The 23,049-nt window shown below is 43.0% G+C and overlaps 1 long non-coding RNA gene across 1 annotated transcript; it reads right to left on the bottom strand.

Moving 5' to 3' along the window:
* Positions 1 to 308: 308 nt before the first annotated feature.
* Positions 309 to 22,891, bottom strand: LOC131900580 (uncharacterized). Its single transcript, XR_009376251.1, has 3 exons — positions 22,558 to 22,891; positions 18,497 to 18,681; positions 309 to 2,780 (listed from the first exon to the last, which is right to left on the bottom strand). It is a non-coding gene; the product is annotated as an uncharacterized LOC131900580 (long non-coding RNA).
* Between the last annotated feature and the right edge of the window lie 158 nt (positions 22,892 to 23,049).

Raw genomic sequence — 23,049 nt, 5'->3', positions numbered from 1 at the left:
TGCTATCACTGCCTGACTTTTGTTTATAGCTGGCTATGTCCTATGATCTCCAGGCAAACTTTATTTATTAACATGCAAATAAAATATCTCCACATTTCAGCACAAATAAAATATAACCACAGTTTTAGCTATCCTGGGTTTTTTTGTTTTTCTATATGAATTTGAGTATTGTTATTTCCAGGTCAGTGAAGAATTGTGTTGGGATTTTGATGTGAATTGCATTGAATCTGTAGATTGCTTTTGGTAAGATTGACATTTTTATTATGTTGGTTCTACCTATCCATGAGCATGGGAGGTCTTTCCATTTTCTGATATCTTCTTCAATTTCTTTCTTCAGAAACTTAAAAAGTTCTTGTCATACAGGTCTTTCACTTTCATAGAGTTACCCCCGAGATATTTTATATTATTTGTGGCTATTGTAAAAGGTGATGTTTCTCTGATTTCTTTCTCAGCCCATTTATCATTTTTATATAGGAGAGCTACTGATTTTTTTAAGTTAATCTTGTATCCTGCCACATTACTGAAGGAGTTTATCAGCTGTAGGAGTTCCCTGGTAGAATTTTTGGGATCACTTATGTATACTATCATATTGTCTGCAAACAGCAAAAGTTTGACTTCTTCCTTTCCAATTTGTATCCCCTTGATCTCTAGATACATCAACTTCTGCACTAGCTTTGAGGACACCAACTGCGTGAGGATTGGCAGGGAAACAGCAGATGTGGTGGCCCAAGTACTACAGGAACACATCATTCCTAGATTTGGCCAGCCACCCCCATACAAATGGACAACGGGCCAGCCTTCACTTCTAGGGTCATGAAGCTCCTGTCAGAAGCTCTCAACATTTCCTGGAAGCTCCATATTCCTTACCTCACACAATCCTCAGGAAAGGTTGAGAGGCCAATGGACTCATAAAACAACAGCTCACTAAGCTCTCCATTGAACTCAGGTTGTCTTGGCCTTTCCTTCTCCACATGGCCCTTACCCACCTATGGGCCACCCCAAGCTCTCCTACAGGCCTGAGTCCTTTAGAGCTCCTTTACAGAAGGCCCTTCCTCCTCAATCACAACTTTCCAGCCCAAACTCCTCCACTGTCAAGGTACCTCCCCTACCTCTCCCTTTTGAGGTCTCTTCTCTGTTCACATGCTGACAGCTATCTCCCTGCTGCAACACCAACACACCCAACTGCCCCTGAGCCTGCCCCACTCTCCCCAGGGGACAGAATACTCCTCAGACAGCTAGCTCCTAAATCTCTTTGGACCCAATGGATAGGACTTTATACTGTGATCCTCACCAACTCCTCAGCTGGCAAGCTCCTGGGACATCTCTTCTGGTGCCATCTCTCCAGGTTCAAGCAGGCACCTATTCAGGATACACGGTCTGTCCAGCAGCTGGGACCCTCCACCCTCCTGATTTCCAAAATGTCCCAATGAAGGGCCTATCTGCTCTTACACCTTGTGCAAATAGGACAGATGTTAATAATCTATTTTTTCCCTAGCAACTTACTTTCTCTGCTTCCTCAAGAAACAGATGCCTGAGGTTTCCAAGATAACAATTAACCAGATGCTCCTCCACTCACACCTCCTGATGTGAGTCCACCAACTCCCAACTCCCAACTTCTCCAGTCACCTCATGCCCACAGGAAGTAGCCAGACTTGAACCAATGCCCCTATACCCAAAGAGTTTGGAATATCCTGGTGGAAGCTCCATCTCAGCTCCTGGCACCCTGGCATCCATATACCCAAAGAGTCTGGAATATCCTGGTGGGCCTCCACCACTCTGCCAGAGCCTGTTGCCCAGAAAGTCCCATCAAACATGGCTACTCCCCCAAAGATGTGCAAGACCACTCCCTCAGGGTATTTAAACTGCCCCCCAAAAAGACATGTAGTTTTTCAGTCCCTGTCTCCTCTCTGAGGGAGCCAGAGAATCATCTGGGAACACTTCACTCATTAAACTGGGGCTTATTCTAATTTGGTCTGATTTGCTCTGATTTGGATTGCTGCATCAGCAGAGCTTATCAGGGTGCAAAAACTTTTCACAGATCTTTAATTTTATGGCCATTGGATTACATTTCTTTCCTTATTTATACATTTAATTGTGTGTTTCAAGAAGCCTGTTCACCACACCATTTTTGTTTTTTTTTGGCAATGGAAAATCCCCTGTTTTTGGCAACAAGAGACCAGTTGAAGGGTACGCATGGAATTGTAAATTCTGTATTTCAATTTCAAACTATAAACTCCCACAGCTTCTATTTTTCTTATACAACCAGACACTTAAAGTGGGCATCAGTGAGAAAAGGTAAAGATAAATATGACTTCCTGGTCTGTAGTCACATTAGCTAATACGTTTCCTGTATTTGTCTTCCTCAACTCCCTGGTTCAGACCTGAGGGTAGAGGGAGTTAGACTATGAAAAAAACATAAGACTCATTAGTAGTAGAGAGACAGGGAATGGAAGGACTTGGTGCCAATGAAACTTAACTTTAATGGTTCCATAGTCTGGGAGACAGTCCATTTGATGGCAGCATCTATGGCTTTCACTTTCTTGACCTGTGTGTGGTGAATCTATGGTGTAATGCCAGATATTACCACAGCCATAGGAGTAGAGAGAATCACCATGTAGGGTCCTTTCCTTTCCACGTTGCTTCCAGAACCCCTTTAGAGATTTGCTTGACCCAGATAATTCACCAGTCTTGAACAAAAGGAAACTGGTAGTGGACCTGTGGACTTGCTGGTAGGCTGACTCTCTTGTATGATGAATAACCTGTATGGAAGACTGGAGAGCCTGTAATGATGAGAAAGGAATGGTTAGAGAGTTCTGCAAGCTGCTGGTCTCTGAGCCAGAAAAACAGTGGGGAAGATCTTCTAGACCCAATCTCATAGGGGAAAATCCCTGCCATATGGGGTGCAGTGGACCCCATGTGAAGCAAAGGGAAGGAGATCAACCCACTCTTTGCCAGACTCTAACGAGTTTTGTTAGTTTATGTTAACATCCTCTTCATTCTTGCTTCTTGCTCAGAACTGAGGTCTATATGCACAATGAAGTTCCCAAGCTATCCCTTAAAACTTTTTCTATAAATTGAGAGATTTGGGATATGAAACTTGGGCCACTGTTGGAAACCACTGCTGGAGAAGGATGGAGGACCAGTTCTCTGAGTTTTTAAAGCTTTAACTTGTGCAGTTACAGTCCAGGTAGGGAATGTTTCTACCTACCCAGGAAAGTTGTCTATAAAAATTAGCAAGAACCTGCATCCTCCTCTGGCAGGCTGGGTCTAAGTGAAGTCAGTTTCCTAGAGTTTGCTGGGTTGCTGGCCTCTCATTCAAACACATTCCTAGGAAAGGGTTCTGTGTTTCGGATTTACTTGAGCACAAACCTAGCATCTGGCTGAGACATCCCAGTTTTGGTTTCTCAGCTGAGGTACCTGAGGGGAAGGTTAAACTTACAGGTTTCTGTTTGGATGTAGAAACCTTTTGTTTACCATGCTGGAGAATGAACTGATACTCCCTGCTGTAAGGGGCTAGTTGAAATGCTCTGGCAGAGGACTATGGGGAACAAGGGAGCTCTCTCCAGGCTTTTCTGAGGAGGTGCTTAACATTATGTTCACAACTGGGTAGAAAAGGGGCAAGGGCTATTCTCAAATAAGAGCAGGAAGATAAGAGCAAGTGTCAGGACAGGAATAGGGCTTGGTCCTGGGACTCAGAATCGAATTGCTTATTTCCTTCTTGAGTCTCAATCAGAGCAGAAGCCAAAGAAAGTCCCATACTAGAAGCAGATTTCTTTACTGACCTCAAAGTAAACTGCAGCCATCCAGAGCTTCAAACTTACCTGGGAGGCCCTGACTCCTTATACTAAAGAGGAATAGAGCTTTGATGTCAAAGTAAAATAGTACTTCTGAGGTCTTTAAGTATTTTTGTTACAAAAAAAGGTGTTTTTTCTCAATACAATACATTCAACAATACATGGTTGTAAATTAAGAAGTGTTTCACACATCAAAAGGTTCCATTGGACACATTCAAGTAAAATCATAAAATATCCAAGATAAACAATGACACAGCCAAATATGACTTGGTAAAAGTTAGAAGGTTGTTTATTCAGCTGGGGTGGTGGTGGTGGTGCACACCTTTAATCTCAGCACTTGTGAGGCAGAGGCGAATCTGGTCTACAGATAAGTTCTCCAACAGCCAGGGCTATACAGAGAAACCTCATCTCAAAAAAAAAAAAGTGGGAAGAGAAAAATTATTCTGTATCCAGAAGAACCATTGAGGAATCTTCACCTCTAAAGAAGTGAACTGAAAGCATCAGATGAAATTTATGAGCAAGCTGAGTGTTTACTCAACACTGGAGGCAGGCAGATGGACCATTGAGTTTCAGTGGTGCCATTACTGGCTACCTGCAGAGGTATTGTGTACCCAATGCAAAACAATCAAGGTCATGCTTCCTATCACTTCCAGTCAACACACACACTAAAACAGAGCCTGCAAGAAGCAGAAAAAACTTGTTATCATGGAACCCTAAAATTACAGCAGTTACAATATTTACCTACCTTAATGTAAACTATTTTAAGTGATGAAATAGTTATTTGTAGCACAAAAAGCCTATAGTGTCAAAGCCTCCTGAGATTCTATAATTTTTCATTCTTTTTTTCCCAAATGAAATGTTTTCCTGCTGAAGTACATGGAATTGGAGTAGCATTTTGTGTACATAATGTATTTTAGAGGAAAAATTAGGTCGCCAACACAAGCCAAAGTTCTATCATTAGATGGAGCATGGATGTGAATTTTCTTCTGTGATATAGCCATTCATTCACTTGGAAGTAATTCCTAACTCACATCCCTAAAAGTAACCCTCGTCCTGATAATACTGCTGGGAAGGGATAACAAAGTGTGGTTAGCCACTGAATCCAATGGTGTTTCAGAAGAGCTGCCAGGTAACCATAGCAGCAGGAATCCCAAGTCTTACTATTTGTTGTAAAAATAATAAGAGGCAAATTATTCTGAGAATGGTTAGTGAAATGTGTTTGTTACTGTAACTACATCTGAAGCATTGCATTGCACCAGGGATTCTAAATAAGAATTCCCTGATGCTTGCTGTATGTTCACAATATCAGCAATAGTGACTCATAGACCAACATCATCCTCCTAAGGTGGTAGTCCCAAAGGGGACGAGTGGTTCCAAGAATTGGAGAAATCCTAACTGGGAGGGCAGTTCTTCCCATGGTGGCAGTCCTGGAGGTCATGAAGGTTCCAGGGTTGGGGCTTGGCACATTTGACAATATTGTAAGTACAAGGTAAATGTTGTGATTTCATACAGAGAGAGAATTAGGAGGTACAGTAATGACAATCAAATTAAAGAATTCACTCATACCCATCACAATCCCTGTAGGTTACATTTTATACCCTTTGACTAGCCATATCCTTACTCACATTTGGCTAAAATTTATCAGTCTTTCAAAATGGAAACACTTAACCATTTAGTTATAGAAGGAAGTTATTTAGACAATAAATATCATGTGTGATAAACCTATTGTTATCTTCATACCCAATAATGAAAACGTCAAAGCTTTTCCTGTGAGGCCAAGAATAAGGCAAACATGCATACTTCTGCCATAGTAATTTATAACAGTACTAGAAGTCCTAATGAAATCAATTTGACAAGAAAATGAAATAGGAGACTGCTAGACACTAAGGTGAAGACACAATAACTTTGAACACAAGGCATAAATCAAGCTGCAATTGAGCTGAAAGCTTCATCTCTGTTGGACAGTATCTGTATTGCCAGAGGTGCTAAACAAACTGCTGTGGAGAAAATTTATCAATGCCTTTCCTATGTGTGGACCCTGCATTCTACTCCAGCAGTCTCAGTCAAGGTGTGCCCATTGATAAAATAGACATGACTGTAACCAATATGGGGCTGGTTATATGCAGGTACATGCCTGGTGCTGAGATCTGATCTCAAGCTTGTGGCTGAGAATATCACAGGCACTGATATCCTAGGTAAGGGAAGAATTTACTAGTGATGTTTCATTAAATAATTAAATTGACACACACCCCAACTGCCTTCTAAATATATATATTTATACCCAACGACTAATGTTACCCTAATCCTGAGTCAGAGAAGCTTTGTTTTACACAGGGCAACAGTTAATGAGAGATTCATAAACAGTATACTTGCTCAGAATAAGTGAATGATGAGTTTTCAGCCCTAATTAGGATATCTATATCTTCCCTTCTGAAGCCCAAATAATGCAGAAAGATTGTAAGAGCTAGAGAGTAGTGAGTAGTGAGGGGAGCTGTGGAGCACTGTCATCTGGATATGACCCGGCAATTGCAATCATGAACACAGCTGTGGGGCTACCTAGATTAAAAAAGACCTACATTTTAAAAAAGACATGCAAGTAGTGGGGGTCTAGTTGTGAAGAAGGGAGTGGGAGGGTTTAAGAGAGGATAAGTGAATGAATATGAATACAACACATTGTATACATGCATGAAACTGGAAAAAATTAAAAAAATAACTTGTATGTAAGAAAATAAGTGTTTTTTGTTTGTTTGTTTTTTTACTGATAACATGCTCTTCAAGCTAGAAAAATTGTAAAATCTATACTAAAAATCAGGCAGGACTAATAAATTTCAGTTAAGTTATAACATTGAAAGCAACACCCATAATTTGTTCTCAAGCACTGATGAAAGATTCTATGAAAAATAAATTAAGAAAATGATCCCATTTCCAAAGGCATCAACTAGAATAGAATATTTGGGAATGGGTTTAATCAAAGGGTAATAAATAAGCCTTTGTTTTGAAAACTATATAGTTGATAAAAGAAATTTTAGAAACCAGAAAAAAGTAAAAAGATACATAATATAAAAAGATGGGAAAAAGACATGTAGCTTAGGCTGCCTTGTATTCACTATGTAGCCAAGGATGACCTTGAACTTCTCATCCTCCTGCCTCTGACTCCTAAGTGTGGGGTTACAGGTGTGTACCACCATGCCAGTTTATGGAGGATCAAACCCAGGGCTTCCAGAATACCAGGCAGATTCTCTACCGACTGAGCTACAGAGCCCAGACCTCAAAATAGATGTTTGAAAACACATGGAACTAGAATCTCTTTAGATAAATCCTCTGTTTGGTGATCTTATTCTTAATTTACCAGTACTAGGATTTGATACTATAGCTTCATGCAAGTTATGCATCTGTTTGACCACTAAGCTCTATATATCCGCAACTTACTTCTTATTGTTGCATTTTGAAAAAAAAAAAAAAAGAGAGAGAGACAGAGTCTTACTAAGTTGCCCAGGCAGATCTTGAATTTTCAACCTTCTGATGCTAAACCTGAATATATGAGGAGAAACATCAAATCCATGACTGTCCAATTAAAGCAAGCTTTATTTTAGAGGTACACCGGGACTGGCCACCTCACCCAAGCAGTCTTAACCTAAGTTGGGATTTGAGAGAGCAGCCCATTACTGGTTTTTGGATGCCATTTATGGGGAAAGATTATGTTAATGGAAAACAGTTGTAAGTGTGTTTACAGGGTCAAGACAATTGGTTATTAGAAAATATACAATGAAAGTAAGAATGAAAGCATTATGTGGAAGTCACACATTATGGGGTAGATCATCAGGAGTAGAGATCACAAAACTGAAAACATTTTGTAAGGCAAAGAGCAGTCATACATCATGGGGTCATGAGTTCAGCAAGGCAAAGGGTGGTCATACATCATGAGGTCACAAGGGCAGTGCAGTTTTGCTGGGTACAATAGGTTTGGGAAACAGAAACATATTCTTGTAAAATATGAAGACTTACTAACAGTGTGGCTCCTGTTCTGGTTTCCCTCGTCCCTTGGCCTTCTAGTAGCTAGGATTAAGGGCCTTTGCTACCAGACCCAGCTGTGCCTAGTAAATATTTTTCTGCCAAAAATATCTTTATAGCCAGGACTGTTAGATTAGCCTTGTAATCTGAGCTACTGGTGAGAATAATACAGAAGTTCAAGGCCTGCCTAGGCTGCAGACTGAGTTCAAGACCAGCCTGGACAACTTAGACTCTGTCTCAAAATGAAAAATAAGAATTGGTTTGGGTGTGGAGCTTAGTGATAGAGTGCTTGGCTGTTATCTGCAATGCCTGAGACTTAATCTCCATATCAATATATATATATATATATATATATATATATATATATATATGCATGTATTTGTAACTTATATATAAAATATTATACACATTAAAACAATGAAGAGGAAATTAAATGAAAACAGTCAACTCTGAGCTTACGATAAAATTATTTTCCACATTTGCCTTAAAAAGTTTATCAGGGTATATGTCTTTAGATGTCTTCATTTTGGCCAGAGATACAAAAGGAGACTCTCTCAAAACAAAAGACAAAACCAAAAATAGAAACTAAGAGAAATCAGACCAAGGCTATGGGTGTTTCTGTAAACATAGAAGGATGCAAATGGCTCTTGTTATGTCAGCTGTAACTATGGTAGGCAGGGATGTGGGGAGAATCTACATATGGTAGGGTCATGGCTAGGGCTCTATGCCACGAGGCCAACTTCAAGCACAAAACAGCAGCAAAATCAATTAGAACTAGAACTTAGGAAGAAGATTCTAGAACCAAGAGAGTAAGACACTAGAGGCTCGCAGCAAGACCCAGCCAGGATGAGGCCTCCTAGGAGGAAGGAGCAGGGCCTGCCCTAGGCTACTGGGGCCGGAGGCATGTGACTGATGCCTGAGACACCTGTTCTAAAGCAACACTTACCAGGCACTAGCTTGCTACTGGGTCCTTGGTGTGGCTCACAGGTATCATTGGAAATCATATAACATTCTATGCCCAAGCCTAGAAAGAAATCAGGAGTCCAGTTGCAGAATTGTCAAGAGTTGGGCTAAACTGTTGCCCATGTCCCTTCCACTCCCTACTGCTGTGGGATGTTCTATATGTCAAATGTGTTGCTCTGATTGGTTAATAAATAAAACACTGTTTAGCCAGTAGCCAGGCAGGAAGCGTAGGCGGGACAAGCAGAGAAGAGAATTCTGGGAAGTGAAAGGCTGAGGCAGAGAGACACTGCCAGCCTCTGCCATGACAAGCAACATGTAAAGATACCGGTAAGCCACAAGCCATGTGGCAATTTAGATTAGTAGAAATGGGTTAATTTAAGATATAAGAACAGTTAGCAAGAACCCTGCCACGGCCATACAGTTTATAAGTAATATAAGCATCTGAGTGATTATTTTATAAGTGGGCTGTGGGACTTCCGGGGCTTGGCAGGAGCTTGAGAGAAAACTCTCAAGCTACAAATGGTGCCCAACGGGTTGGCAAGAGTTTCCACCTAAAACCTGAGAAAAGATTCTAAAACAGAGCTAAAAACAGCTTCCTAATTGTCTCTCTCAAGTAAGCGGCTGCTTGCCGGTTTGAGCTACGATGGTGGGTTCCTGGCATGTGAGTTTTGACCAGCAGTATGGCGGGAATGAGGCATCTGCAAGCAGCACATTACACTGCATGGTGGATTTAGTCTTTGCTAGTAAAAAAAAAAAAAAAAAAAAAAAAAAAAGAGGTTTCTGGGCTGCACGCTGCTTTGATAGAACTGCTTCTGATAGTTGATGGTACACATGGCTCCAGACCCAGAGCTGGTGGTAAACTGTACCATCGCCATGTTGGGAAGCTAAGGTGGGTGGAGCCAGCAGCCACAGCAGCCATTTTGGTCTTAGAATGCTGCAGTTTAAAGCAATAGGTTCACAATAAGACAGATTCAGATAGAATCGTTTACAATGTGTGTAAAATATACGTAGGCTTAAAAGAAAAAAAAAAGTGATAAAGAAATAGATAGTTTTAAAAATAAAGTCTTTAGCCAGGCGGTGGTGGTGCACACCTTTAATCCCAGCACTCGGGAGGCAGAGCCAGGCGGATCTCTGTGAGTTCGAGGCCAGCCTGGTCTACAAATCGAGTTCCAGGAAAGGCTCAAAGCTACACAGAGAAACTCTGTCTCAAAAAACCAAAAAATAAATAAATAAATAAATAAATAAATAAATAATAAAGTCTTTAAAGAGACAGTAAAGGTAGTATAAAAAATAAGCCACATAAAGATGGCTATCACACAGAAAATCTGGATTGTGTTGTCTTTGGGATTTTTAACTGCAGAAAAACATTTGATTGTAAAAGCTGTTGAGGTAAACAAATATGTATATTTTAAAGGTACCTTGACTTCAAAAATTGAATCTAAGGATATGTTGCTTTGGAAAGGAGGCTCTGCTTTTATTTCCACAGAAAGCCAGAGGCTACGGATTTGTTCCAGATTAAGATACATCAGGTTTGACCAGCCAAGACCCCCTGAAAGGTCTCCGATGACACCAAGGCCCAGATGATCCAACATCCAGAACCATTTCAAGACAACTGGCTCAGATGATACACCCTCACGAACTACTCCATAATCCTAAAATTTTCTTTGTGTCCCCATAAGATACAGCGCCCCCCCCCCCAGCAGGAAGTAGTAAGAGAAGCTACGCCCAAATTCCCAAATATACCAAGCTGGCTTTGGAGATGGAATTGGCTCACTCCTTCTCTAAACCCAAGCATATTCCTAAAATAAAAGGTTAAGAGATTCTTTTGTCCCATATCAGAAGAGCCCTCTGGTATGGACAGAGAAAAATCAGTATTTTTATTTAAAACAGGTTGATTATAAATGTGATCTCTTTCTAAAGAAAAGGGGATATGATATAGATATATAGGATATAACGATGATAAGATGAAAGGGTAGATTAATGAACCTACTTTTAAAGAGCAACAACTTGTTTAAAATGTTTTACATTGGTATAGATTTTAGTTCATTGATACAAGTTTAAACTTAATTTTGTTATACTGTATATATATTTCTATTCTTGTTTGAGGTATTATGTTTATGTAACTCTTTTAGATTGTAATGGATAATTAGGAAATACAGATTAATAATTAGTCTTCTATGATAGTCAAACTTGTAGCATGTTAGTTAAGTTTTCTAGGCATACATAGATATATTTCAGATAGACAGGTAATCTTCAAACACTTTAAAGACCTACAGAATATGGCATTTAAAATATTTTTAAAATTTTAGACTTTCTGGACAGTGAGACATGTCTGCTCCTGGTACTCCATATGGAGTTTATCTTCACCTTGGCAAAAATAGCCATTTGGGCAAGAAACTGTTCTTACGTGGACTGCTTGATCAACTGGACATGCAGGACCCATGGGAAGGTGACCACTGAACTTTGCTTGGCAAAATGGTCCTTTAGGTTCCTGCTTCACAGAGGAAACAGCCAGACATTCTACAGGACACAAAGAAAAATGATTGAGAGACTCTAGGCCTGTGGGCTGAAAACAGATGCCCCAACTTTACAAGAGAACTTTGGATGATTGCCCAGGCTGCCAGCTGTCTCTGTCTACCCTGCAAGACTCCTGAAAATTGCTTGCATCCTTTTCCCATTTCTCAGGTAATATTATATCCTTCTGAGGTCTTTGATGTAGTTGAAGACTACTTATAATTTTCCTTAGTTATGATAAAAGATAAGTTAGATATGAAACTTTAGACTCACAAATATAAGACAGGGTATCTTCTTAGATTTTACCAAGTACAAATAGACTAGTTATTATAAATAGACTAGACAGTGTAACTGTAATTTTTGCTTGATAATTGTTCTGTTATCTGTGATTTTACTATGTGAAAGTTAAAACCTTCCTTTTTGAAAAAAAGAAAAGGGGAAGTGCTGTGGGATGTTCTGTATGTCAAATGTGTTGCTCTGATTGGTTAATAAATAAAACACTGTTTAGCCAGTAGCCAGGCAGGAAGTATAGGCAAGTCAAGCAGAGAAGAGAATTCTGGGAAGTGGAAGGCTGAGGCAGAGAGACACTGCCAGCCTCTGCCATGACAAGCAACATGTAAAGATACCGGTAAGCCACAAGCCAAGTGGCAACTTATAGATTAGTAGAAATGGGTTAATTTAAGATATACGAACAGTTAGCAAGAAGCCTGCCACAGCCATACAGTTTATAAGCAATATAAGCATCTGAGTGATTATTTTATAAGTGGGCTGTCAGACTGCCGGGGCTTGGAGGAAGCTGGAGAGAAAACTCTCTAGCTACACCCTACTATGGTGAACCTAACTCTTAAGTCACCACTGTCTGCTTGCCCTTTACCTCTTCTCTGGAGACAGGGACAAGTCTCAGAAATCTGGCATTCACTTGAAGACACCTCTTACCACTCTTCAGGAATCTCCCAAATAACCTGCATTACTATGCCACCTTGTGCAGAAACCCAATAAATATACTTTTTAAACAATTGGATGAATGAATATACAGAACAAAAAGAAGGGATGAATGGATGCAATAAATTACTGAAGAAAATAAAATGGAAGGGGAAGACTGAGTGACTGATCACGCCCAATAGTAAATGTAGGAATGAGTCAAGACCTGTAACTAGAGACTCCCTGTTATAGTATATTATTTTAAGGTGGGTTACTTGTGTTTAAGCTCTGGAACATTTGCCTAACCACACAAAGATGTGTTCCATTAGTTTGATTAAATAAAATTAGCCTGCAGTCATGAGGCTGAGTCACCAACTAGCTGACAGGAAGCAGTAGGGAAGAGTCAGGTGGAGAAGGGCTTTTAAGTGGGGGCTGGTAGAAGGAGTCCTGACTTTTTGGGAGATGCAGTCAAGGAGAGGAGGTGGGCTCCTTACTATTCAGTCTCTCAGATCTGTAGAATTCCACCTCCACCTTTGAATATTGAGTTCTTTAGAGGGACAGAGATTTAGATAAGTTCCTTTCAAAGCCCTAAAGAGTCAGTGCCTGAGGGAACAGAATCCCCTCAGGCTGCAGCCCTTGAGGTGAACCATTTTGGTAGCAGAGTTGCAGTTGCTGATTGGGACAGACATTGCTTAAACAGCAGCAACAGTTATAAAGAAAGACAACTCTCAGCCTATGTAGACAGCAGTCAGGCCAGACTTCTTTGGTCCCCAGGTGGGACAAGTGGGAACACAGGACTGGGGACCATTCAGCTGCTCAAACCTGCCTGGTGCCTCAGACTTCTCATGCTTCTTGTCTGCTTCCCATGTCAGCACAGCTGAGTAGTAAGGGCACTCAGAATGGGGTGCTACTTCTGCTAGACAGACCCCCAAACTGGAAAGGCACATGGCATACATGAGAGTATGATCCTATTGGGCCCTGAAACCTGGGCTGGGGCCACTGGCATGACCGAGGCAATAAGGGGCCAAAGGAGACAATCAACAGCCAGTGCAACACATGCATAGAGTTAATCTTCTCCCTGTGCTTCCTATCCAAGCCTACAGTGGCCCCAGTCTCTGGACCCTCACACAGCAGCTGCCCACAGCCCTGGACCCATCCTCTATAGACCAAGGAAAAGGAGAGAAGGATGATGCAAGGGAAAATGGGCTGACTCCACACATGTCTCCTCCTCTCTCAATGAATCCTTGACCTGGGAAGACTAGAAGCAGAAAACCAATCCCCAGGCTCACTACTGGCTGCCTACATGGGGGTGATGTTTTAATCAGTGTTTTATTGCTGTGAAGAGACATTATGATCACAGCAACTCTTATAAAAGAAAGCACTGAATCAGGACTTGCTTAAAGTTTCAGAGGTTTAGTCTCTTTTCATACTGTATAACATGGGTAGATATGGTGCAGGAGATATAGTTGAGAGTTCTACATTCAGATCTTTAGGAAGCAGGAAGAGAGAGAGCCACTGGGCCTGGCTTAGCTTCTGAAACCTTTGAGCCCACCCCCAGTGACATGCTTCTTCCAAAAGGCCACACCTCCTAATCTTTCTAAGCTGTGTTACTCCCTAATGACTATGCATTCAAATATATGAGCCTATGGGAGCCGTACTTACTCAAACCACCACATTCTACTCCCTACCCCAATAGGCTTGTAGTCAGATCATAATACAAAAATGCATTTAGTCCAACTTCAAAAGTCTTTATAGTCTACCACACTCAACACTGGTTCAAACATCCAAAATCTGGTCTCTTCTGAGTCTCATAGCAGTCTCTTCAGTGTAACATCCTGTAATATCAAAATCAAATAGCAGATCCCATACTTCCAGCATGCGATGGCACAAAATAAACATTCTCATTCCAAAAATGAGTAAAGAAAACATAGTGAGGGGCAGCAGAGTGAGGAAATTCTGGACAAAAGCAAGACTACAAAACAGCTGGGCTGACTCCAAATTCTGCATCTCCATGTCTGATGTCAAACAGCTCTTCAGAATTCTAGCAACTTTCAGGTCTGTTGACATCAACACACTTTTTTCTCTTGGGCTAGTTCCACATACAGTTTGCAACTTTCCCTGGCAGGTATCCTGCTGTGGAATAATCCTTCTGAACACTGGGAATATGTATAATGTTGATTAGTTTAATAGAGAATATGACTGGCCAAAAGCTGAACAGGATAAAGTTAGGCAGCAGAGCCAAATAGAATTATGGGAAGAAGAAGGGCAGAGTCTCAGGAGTCATGGGAGTCTGAGGTCACCAGCCAGATGTTGAGGGAGCAGATTAGGATACTGCTGTGTTGCAAGAAGGTACTGCCAAGTGGCAAAACATACACTGGAAATATGGATAATTTAAATGTAAGACTTCTCTAGTAACAAGCCTGAGCTATTGGCCAGGCATTTATAATTAATATTAAGATTCTGTGTTGCGGTATGTATTCAATCATAAGTGGACATTAAAAGTAAGGCAAAGGATAACCAGGCTACAATCCACAATCCAAGAGAAGCTAGATAACAAGGAGGACCCTAAGAGGGACATTCATGGATCGCTCTAGGAAGGGGAAATAGATAAGATCTCCTCCGTAAACTGGGAGCATGGGATGGGGGATGAGAACATGAGGGAATGGGATAGTTGAGTTGGGAGAGGGACAGAGTAGGACAGCAAGGAAAGAGATATCTTGAAAGAGGGAGCCATTATGGGGTTAGAGAGAAACCTGATGTTAGGGAAATTCCCAGGAATCCACAAGGATGACACCAGCTAGGACTCCAAGCAATAGTGGAGAGGGTGCCTGAACTGGCCTTCCACTGTAATCAGATGGATGACTATCTTAATTGTCATCATAGAATCCTCATCCAGTAACTGATGGAAGCAGATGCAGAGATCCACAGCCAAGCACTTGTCCAAGCCCCTGGAGTCCAATAGAAAAGAAGAAGGAGGGATTATATGAGCAAGGAAGTCAAGATCATGATGGGGAAACCCACAGAGACAGCTGACCTAAGGTAGTGGGGGCTCACAGACTCTGGACTGACAGCTGGGGAACCTGCATGGAACCGAACTAGGCCCTCCGAATGTGGATGACAGTTGTGTGGCTTGGGCAATTTGTGGGGCCTCTGGCATTGAGACTAGGATTTATCCCTAGTGCCTGAACTGGCTTTTTGGAGCTCATTCCCTATGGAGGGAAACCTTGCTCAGCCTTGATACAGTGGGGAGTGGCTCAGTCCTGCCTCAACTCAACATGCCAGACTTTGTTGACTCTCCATGGGAGGCTTTACACTCTCTGCAGAGTGGTGGGGGAGAGTTGGGGGAATAAGAGAAGGAGAGAGAGGGGGGAATGTGGTTAGTATATAAAATGAAAAAAAATTATATTTAAAATAAAACAACTCTGTGTTGGTTATTTGGGAAGTGGCTGCTCAGACACAGAAAAACTCTGACTACAAGAATCCCACCACTCTGGCATCTCTAACATCTTGGAGTTTCCAAGTCAATCCAAGCTTCATCATCACAGTTTCACACAATGGCTGCTTCACATCTAATACATGCCTGGCTTCACCAATTTTCCTAGCCACAAAAGCTGGCAGCAGGAAGAAGAAGCCATTGGGCGTGGATGGCATGGGCTTCTGAAACCTCGAAGCCCACCCCAGGAAGATACTTGCTGCAACAAGGCCACACCTCCTAATCCTTCCAAGTAGTGTCACTCCATGATAGCTAAGCATTAAAATATATGAGCCAGTGGGGGCCATCATTATTCAAACGACCACAGATGCTGAGCCCTCAGCCCCTCCGCAAACTCACGTGCATCTCAAAGGATAAAGAGAGGTGACTAAATTCAGTCTGAGCCTCACCAGGAGCTGCAAGTGGCTGGGTATTCACTATCACCATCATCACCCAAGAGGATAGACCTTCAAAGCAACTGCCCTAAAAGTGCCAGTCCCTTCTCCAAATTCCTGACTTAACTCACAGCCTACTTTGAAGCTGTAGCCAGGTTCAGACCAGAAGACCAGGCATCATCTCTCTTTGGGAGTGGACAAGCCACCAGGGCCCTTGTGCAGGTACCTGCTTCCCCAGCCAGCATCCTGAAAAATCTACCAATGTCCCTCTATCTGGGAAGTGAAATTTCCCAGACTATTCAGTTTTTGTTTTTATTGTTGAGGATGGGTGTGTGTGTGTGTGTGTGTGTGTGTCCCTGTTTGCTGTATATTTGAGATCTTAGTGCCAGATTTCTGAATGCCCTATCCCAAAGAACAAAAGATAACACCAGGTTACCAGTTGCCGTTTAGATCCAGGAAGCTTAGTTGAAGGGTGATACAAGGGCACCTGTTTGGAAATGCTTCCAAAAGAAGGTTGACTAGACTCAGCATTCCTGGGCGGGCACTAACAAAGATAGCTTCTCAGCTACATGAGATCTTACCTCAACCCTCCAGCCCTCAAAAGCTGCTGGGGTAGAACAGGACTGCTTCATACCAACTGTGACATTTTGTCCCTCTCAGCCAGTTTCTTCAGCTGGTCAGGCCTAAGGCACCCCAAATCAACGCTGACAGGAGTGAATCAGTGAATCTAACCAAGTGGAAGACAATGCATGGTGAGGCCTGGGAGAACCCAAAGAGCCGTGCCTGGGCATAGGCCTGCACTCACCTCCAGCAAGTGTCTGCAGCAAACAAACATATAGCCGCTACTTGCAGGTTTTGGACTTTTGTTAAGAGGCAATCTCGTATTTCCTACACATTAAAAAAATTCAGTCAGGTGGGGTGGCACATGCCTTTAATCCCCATACCCAGAAAGCAAAGGCAAGGAGGATCTCTGAGAAACTGAGGCCAGCCTGGTCTACATAGTGAGCTCTGGGACAGCAAGAGCTACATAGTGAGACCTTGTGTCAAAATCCAAACAAACAAACAAACAAAATACTCAAAACATTTTATGCTCATCCTTCCAAACATGCAACAATAACAAATAGGCCAGTCGATTGGATCACCTCATAGGTCAGTCCTAGCTCAGATATTCTGCATGATTTATTTCAGAGTTCATCTAAAGCTTTGGAGTTTTGCCATGCCCAGAACATGCACTATCTGGGGAGTTAGTCTGACTGAGTTCCCTGCTGGTCTTCTGCTCTGGTAAGAAAGGAGCTGCATAGCAGCTTTTCTAGGTCCCTGCTGCCATCTCTAACGGACACTAACCCTGTTTCTCTCCATTTTCTTTCTCAGCACCTTTCTTATCTGCACTTTGATGAACTGAAAATCCCCAGAAATGTGCTGTGTATTGGCTGATGCCAAGAGAGGACACCCACCTCTTCCTAACCGGAATCTGGAGTCACAGCCGCTACAGCTGGAGCCCAAGAAATGTGCCCCTGTGCTGAAGCCAGAGCCTGGGGCCAGTGCAATTCTATGAGAATAAGAATGAGAAGACATTAGCTTCCCATGCTTAGAGCTTATGAGCTCTACCGAAGTGTGCCGTGTGAGTGAGATGGCTCGAAAAATCGTAAACACTTAAATGTATGAGTGTGAGTTTCAGGGGATGCTGAACAGAAGGGAAAAGGAGCAGGAAGGAGGACAGTGAAGTGGGTGGGGGTCAATCTCTGGGTGTCCCAGGGAAGCTTCAGATAAATGCATGTCATAGCAACTGGGCCATGGCAAAGAAAGGGACAGAGCATTGTGGGAATCCCTCCGGTGAGTTAAAAGAGCAGAAAGCAGGCAAGCAGAACTCTACGTTTTTGGCTGAGTAGGCTAGGAGGATGTGGCGGGTTGTGCAGAGCCTAGAATGTAAATAAAGCTCAAAGGTGTTAGGGGGACTATCACCCAGCAAAACAAGGAAGGAGATATCCCTATTAGATAATAAGAAAACTAACCTAATTAGAAGGTGCTAGGGGGCCTCAGATACTCACAACTTTGGTCCACTAAGTGGCAATGGTCATCGCTGTGTCTGAGATGGTGAGGGCTGATGGCTGTGGCATAGCAGGCTGGCACATAGGGAAGGTGTCACTTCCGGGGTTCCCCACAGGACCCTGGCCTGCTACCGGGCCTCACAGTGTGGCTAGGGGGCCTCCAAGGGCGTTGAGGGGCTGCAAAGAGGAGTCAGGAAGAACAGCACTTCTGCTGGCCGCTGCTGGGGCAGGCGGTGGAGGGAACACAGGCGCATGCAGCCCAGGGAATCTTTATCGACTTCAAGTGTTAAGGGCAGGGAAAGAACAAGTCCAATTGTGATTGGAAAACAACACCCTACACACGAAGTGGTCATGTGAGAAAGCACTGGCCCATCTTACCTAAAATTCTTGGGGATCGCTTCGTAGAACTTCTTTTACTTCTCTTTGTCTTCTGCCAACTCAGAAGGGAGCACAAGGCTCTTCTTCACAATGATTTTGGTGATGATTTTCAGGATCTTGCTCTGCTGGAGCAATTCCCAAGTTGCCAGAGATGTCCTTGAAATCAACCATGCTACAGGTAAAGTCTACAATGAAGCAGAGCAGAAAATGCAGGAAAAAGTTGGGATCAGACCTATTGCGGTTACCAGATTAAAATACACAATAAGGGAAGGTCTTAAGAGCCAAGGACTATTGTTGTCTGGGTTAAAGACAGTCTCAGCTGTATGCTGAAGGCCTGATAACAAAGTCTTTGCCTTTAATGCCTACATTACACCCAGGAGATATCGAGGTACTCAAGTGTCACCTTAACACAGCTGTCCATGATGAACACAAGACAGACACACAGTCTGATGTTCTTCTTCTTGTTTTTAGAAAGGTGAAGGGGAGCTTGCCAAGGAATGAAGAGCAAGCCCTGAATCCCAAGTGACTTCCTACAGAGAAGTGCTGAAAGACAACCCAGCAATGCAATTTAGGACAACATTGCCTCAAGTCCCCAATATCAAACAACTGACACAGGAATAATGGCATACTCCTGAAACCCTAGGAACAGACTAGAAACTATGGGCTGCTCCAGAGAAAACAGCCCCAATACCAAGTCAACCTAAATGCTCTTAGCAAGAAGTGTCCCTCCAATCAGAAGCCTGGCTGTCATGACCACCACCAGAGTGAGTGAGGGGGGGTGGTTCCCACCAGAAGGGAAGGTGAAACCACTGCCAAGCACAGGCCACTCTCAGTAGTCCCCAGGGGATCACATCATGCAGTTCCATGCCTTTCAGTTCTCAGCTGTGAAACAGTGGGAAAGTTGGGCTCTACCACCTCCAGCACGTTCTGTACCCCCTTCTAGTTTACACAACACACACTTTGACTGCCACATGGATTTGCCAATCATTGGGGAGACTGTTGCAGCATTAACCACATTCCTCCCCTGTGATGTCAGTAGCCTTTCCAGTCCAATTGGTCTCAGCCTTAGTCAACTCTTCCTGATCCAAGCACATATTTCTTCTTAGTCTCTTTGGTTTTCCCTTTCTTATCATTGCCACTGTCGTCATCCTCATCTGCTCCCACATCTTTACTCTTATGCTTGTACTCCAGATTCTTACCTTCCTCCTGCTTCCTCATCTTTCTCTTTCTCTGCCTCATCTTCTCTGATCTCCTTCTCTTGTTCCTTCTCTAAGTAAACCATCAAATTTAATGAGTTGAGGAGAACTCAACACCCAGCTAAGCCAGAGGCCAGGAGACAACACAACAACCCACTCAAACACTGCCAAGCCCATACTCACATAGAGGATGAAGGGAGAAGTTAATGAAGGTGAGTGTTTCTTCATAGCTTCCTCGACCCTCCTCTCCTCTCTGCATTCTCTCAGGGCTTCTTTTAGGAGAAGGCTCACTTTAGTATTCTGACCAATGGGCTCACCTATAGACAGATGAATTATAATAAAATAATAAGATATGGAATTAAAACTACAGCTAAAATACTCAACAAAGATAGACTGCTTTAAAATACAATGCTCAAGACTTCTGACTTACTTAACCCAGACAATTCCCCCAATCCCCACAATGTAGGTAGCCAACTCACATGGTGAGCACAACTTGAAGGATTCACCAGTAACAGACTCCCAGGCATGCTGCTCACCATCACTGTGCCTTGTGACCACAAACATTTTCTGTGCCACCAGATAGACAGAATAGAAACCATCATCAAAGTGTCCAATCATGGAGATGCATCCAACAGCCTGCCAAAAGGGATTTCAAACGTTCAGAAAGAGCCAACAACATGGTTCTGCACAATCAAAATCACTTGCTGATCAAGTATAGCAATCAAGGTTCAGTCCACAGAACCTGGTGGTCAAAGTTCTCCTCAGACCTCCACATCATACTCTAAAGATCCATTGCATACACCAGTCAAACATGTTTTCAAAAATTATCGAGCCAAAAGCAGTAATAAATTGAGAACGGTGTGGATGAAGGCCATACAATGGATAGCCTCCATGAACACTTTTGTGCCAGACTTTAACAAGGGTTCCAAAGTTTAACAAGATGGTTCCACAGGGCCATCATTGGTCATGCAAATGCATGTGTCTAGAATGTCAGCAATGCTACTGAGGTTGGGAATGTCAATTTTCAACTCATTACTATTTGCCCACTTTTAAGGGCCTCTGAGGCCTTTAAACAAAAAAAGCATCTTGTTCAAGGCTTGTAAATACACATAAAAAGCCACATTGTTTCATTTTCCAAACAGTCCCTTGCCTTTCAAACTTGTGGCCATATTGTGGGACCAACTGATAGATTATTCCTTATAGCTAGAGTTTTCCTGCCTGGCCCACAGTCAGGATAAATCTCTCTCACCTGCCAGTCCCACAGCCACTCAGACCCAACCAAGTAAACACAGAGACTTATATTGGTTACAAACTGTATGGCCGTGGCAGGCTTCTTGCTAACTGTTCTTACAGCTTAAATTAATCCATTTCCATAAATCTATACCTTGCCACGTGGCTCGTGGCTTACCAGCATCTTCACATGCTGTTTGTCATCGTGGCAGCTGGCAGTGTCTCTCTGACTCAGCCTTACACTTCCCAGCTTTATTCTCCTCCTTGTCCCGCCTATACTTCCTGCCTGGCCACTGGCCAATCAGTGATTTATTTATTGACCAATCAGCAACACACTTGACATACAGACCATCCCACAGCAATTCCTCTCAACCACCTCTACTACACTTCACACTACATGTCACACTACTTCCGCTTCTATAAAGTTTTAAGAATACAACAGAATATTCACATCTAAAACATTAGAGATCAACTCCCAAAAAAATGTCCTTATTTGCATAGGATGTAATGATGATGAGGGGAAGGAGCTGAGCAATTCTACCTGAAAGAAAAGGTTTCCAACTCTTTCTCTGGCATCTAAGAATGAAAGCATCATGTATTACCAGAGACCATCATGGCTGAAGAGTTTAAAATCCAAGAATTGACCTGTTTCAATTAAGTCCTTATTGAGACACACAGTTAAAACTTCTTTAAACTCCAAGAGATGAGAAAAGACCTTGAATCTACAGTGAGGAAGGAAATTGAGAGAGAGAGAGAGAGAGAGAGAGAGAGAGAGAGAGAGAGAGAGAGAGAAATAACAACAACAAAAACCCAAAGGACTGTTTCAAATAAATAGAAAGTCCAACTTTCTGAATTGTATCTTAGAGCTCAGATAGGTGGCTGGGAATCTCAACACCTGGTGATACACATTGGAAAAAAATCCAGAATGAGAGTTATTAGCTTCAGAACCCAAGCAACTCCTGGGCATGTAAAAATTGGAAATTCCTCCACTAGAACTTCTTCATTTGGACTAAGACCAAACTTTGAAAGAAACAGCAGTCATTTCTATGTGCTGCTCCTCCTGGGCATAAGTCAATCCAGCAAATGTTCCCTTCCATCCAGCTGGACAAGAGAAGCCAATGTGTAGTAGAGGTGCTGAAGGGGCAAATAAATCAGGACAAAGGGCCGAGGAGACAAAAACTCCACCATGACAGCTCGCTGTGCAGACTTGCAGAGGCCAAAAGACAAGCAAAACACTGGCCCAAGCTGTCCAGAACATGAGTGGGCAGGAGCAATGCGGGGAGGGAGCGGGAAAGTACACCCTCCCATCGCCCAGCATCTACTTGTGGGAAGCCAGAAGCTTATAAAACGATTTGAGCATGTGGGACAGGAACCTATGAATCTTCCTGTGCCTGCCCTTTCCAAATTTCTACTCCCCCTTCACTTAGAGCACAGAAAAGATCTAGAAAGGGAAAGAACAATAGGTTCAAGCATTCCTGCCAAAGCATGGACCCCTCTCCCAAACCAAGCACATTGGGAAATGCGTCCAGGACAGCTGGCAGGACCATCTTTAAGGGACAGAGCCGCCAGTCACTGAACAGATGCTTCAGACCCAGCAACTATATCTTTAATGGGAGGGCAAGCATGGTTGCTTACCTGGGGTCTGCGGTTCCCATCTGCTGCTGTCCCCAATTGGGCAGGCGGCCCCCAATAGCACCAAGTACCCTGCCTTGTGAGCTACTGATCTACCCGCCTAGGGGAGACTCTGGGGGAGTGAGCATCCTGCAGCTACAAGCAGTCATAAACTCTCAGGGCACAGCATCCCACTGGCAGAAGCCTTTGGGACAGATGCGAACTTGGAAACGCTTCTGGGAAGGAGCCACCGGGAGCAGCAAGGGACAAAAAGCCAAGACCTTATCTTAAGTGGAAAATGAAGTGATCCCGGACTGACTCACACGCAAAACGTAAGCCTAGAGGAGGTGGCTGGAGCGAGCGCTCCTAGACGCACCAGGACCTCCTTTCATTCAGAGGTGCTCAGCTCAGACCTCCTGCTCTGGATCTCTCAGACTTAAGGGACCGGCGTCCACCCACCAACAGCCCTGCCCGCGCGCCTCGGCGTCCTGACGTCACGGTTGCACCCCCTGGAGG

Source organism: Peromyscus eremicus, unplaced genomic scaffold (assembly GCF_949786415.1).
Source record: "Peromyscus eremicus unplaced genomic scaffold, PerEre_H2_v1 PerEre#2#chr22_unloc_1, whole genome shotgun sequence".
NCBI classification, from domain to species: domain Eukaryota; kingdom Metazoa; phylum Chordata; class Mammalia; order Rodentia; family Cricetidae; genus Peromyscus; species Peromyscus eremicus.
This window is presented reverse-complemented; position numbering and strand designations above follow the sequence as displayed.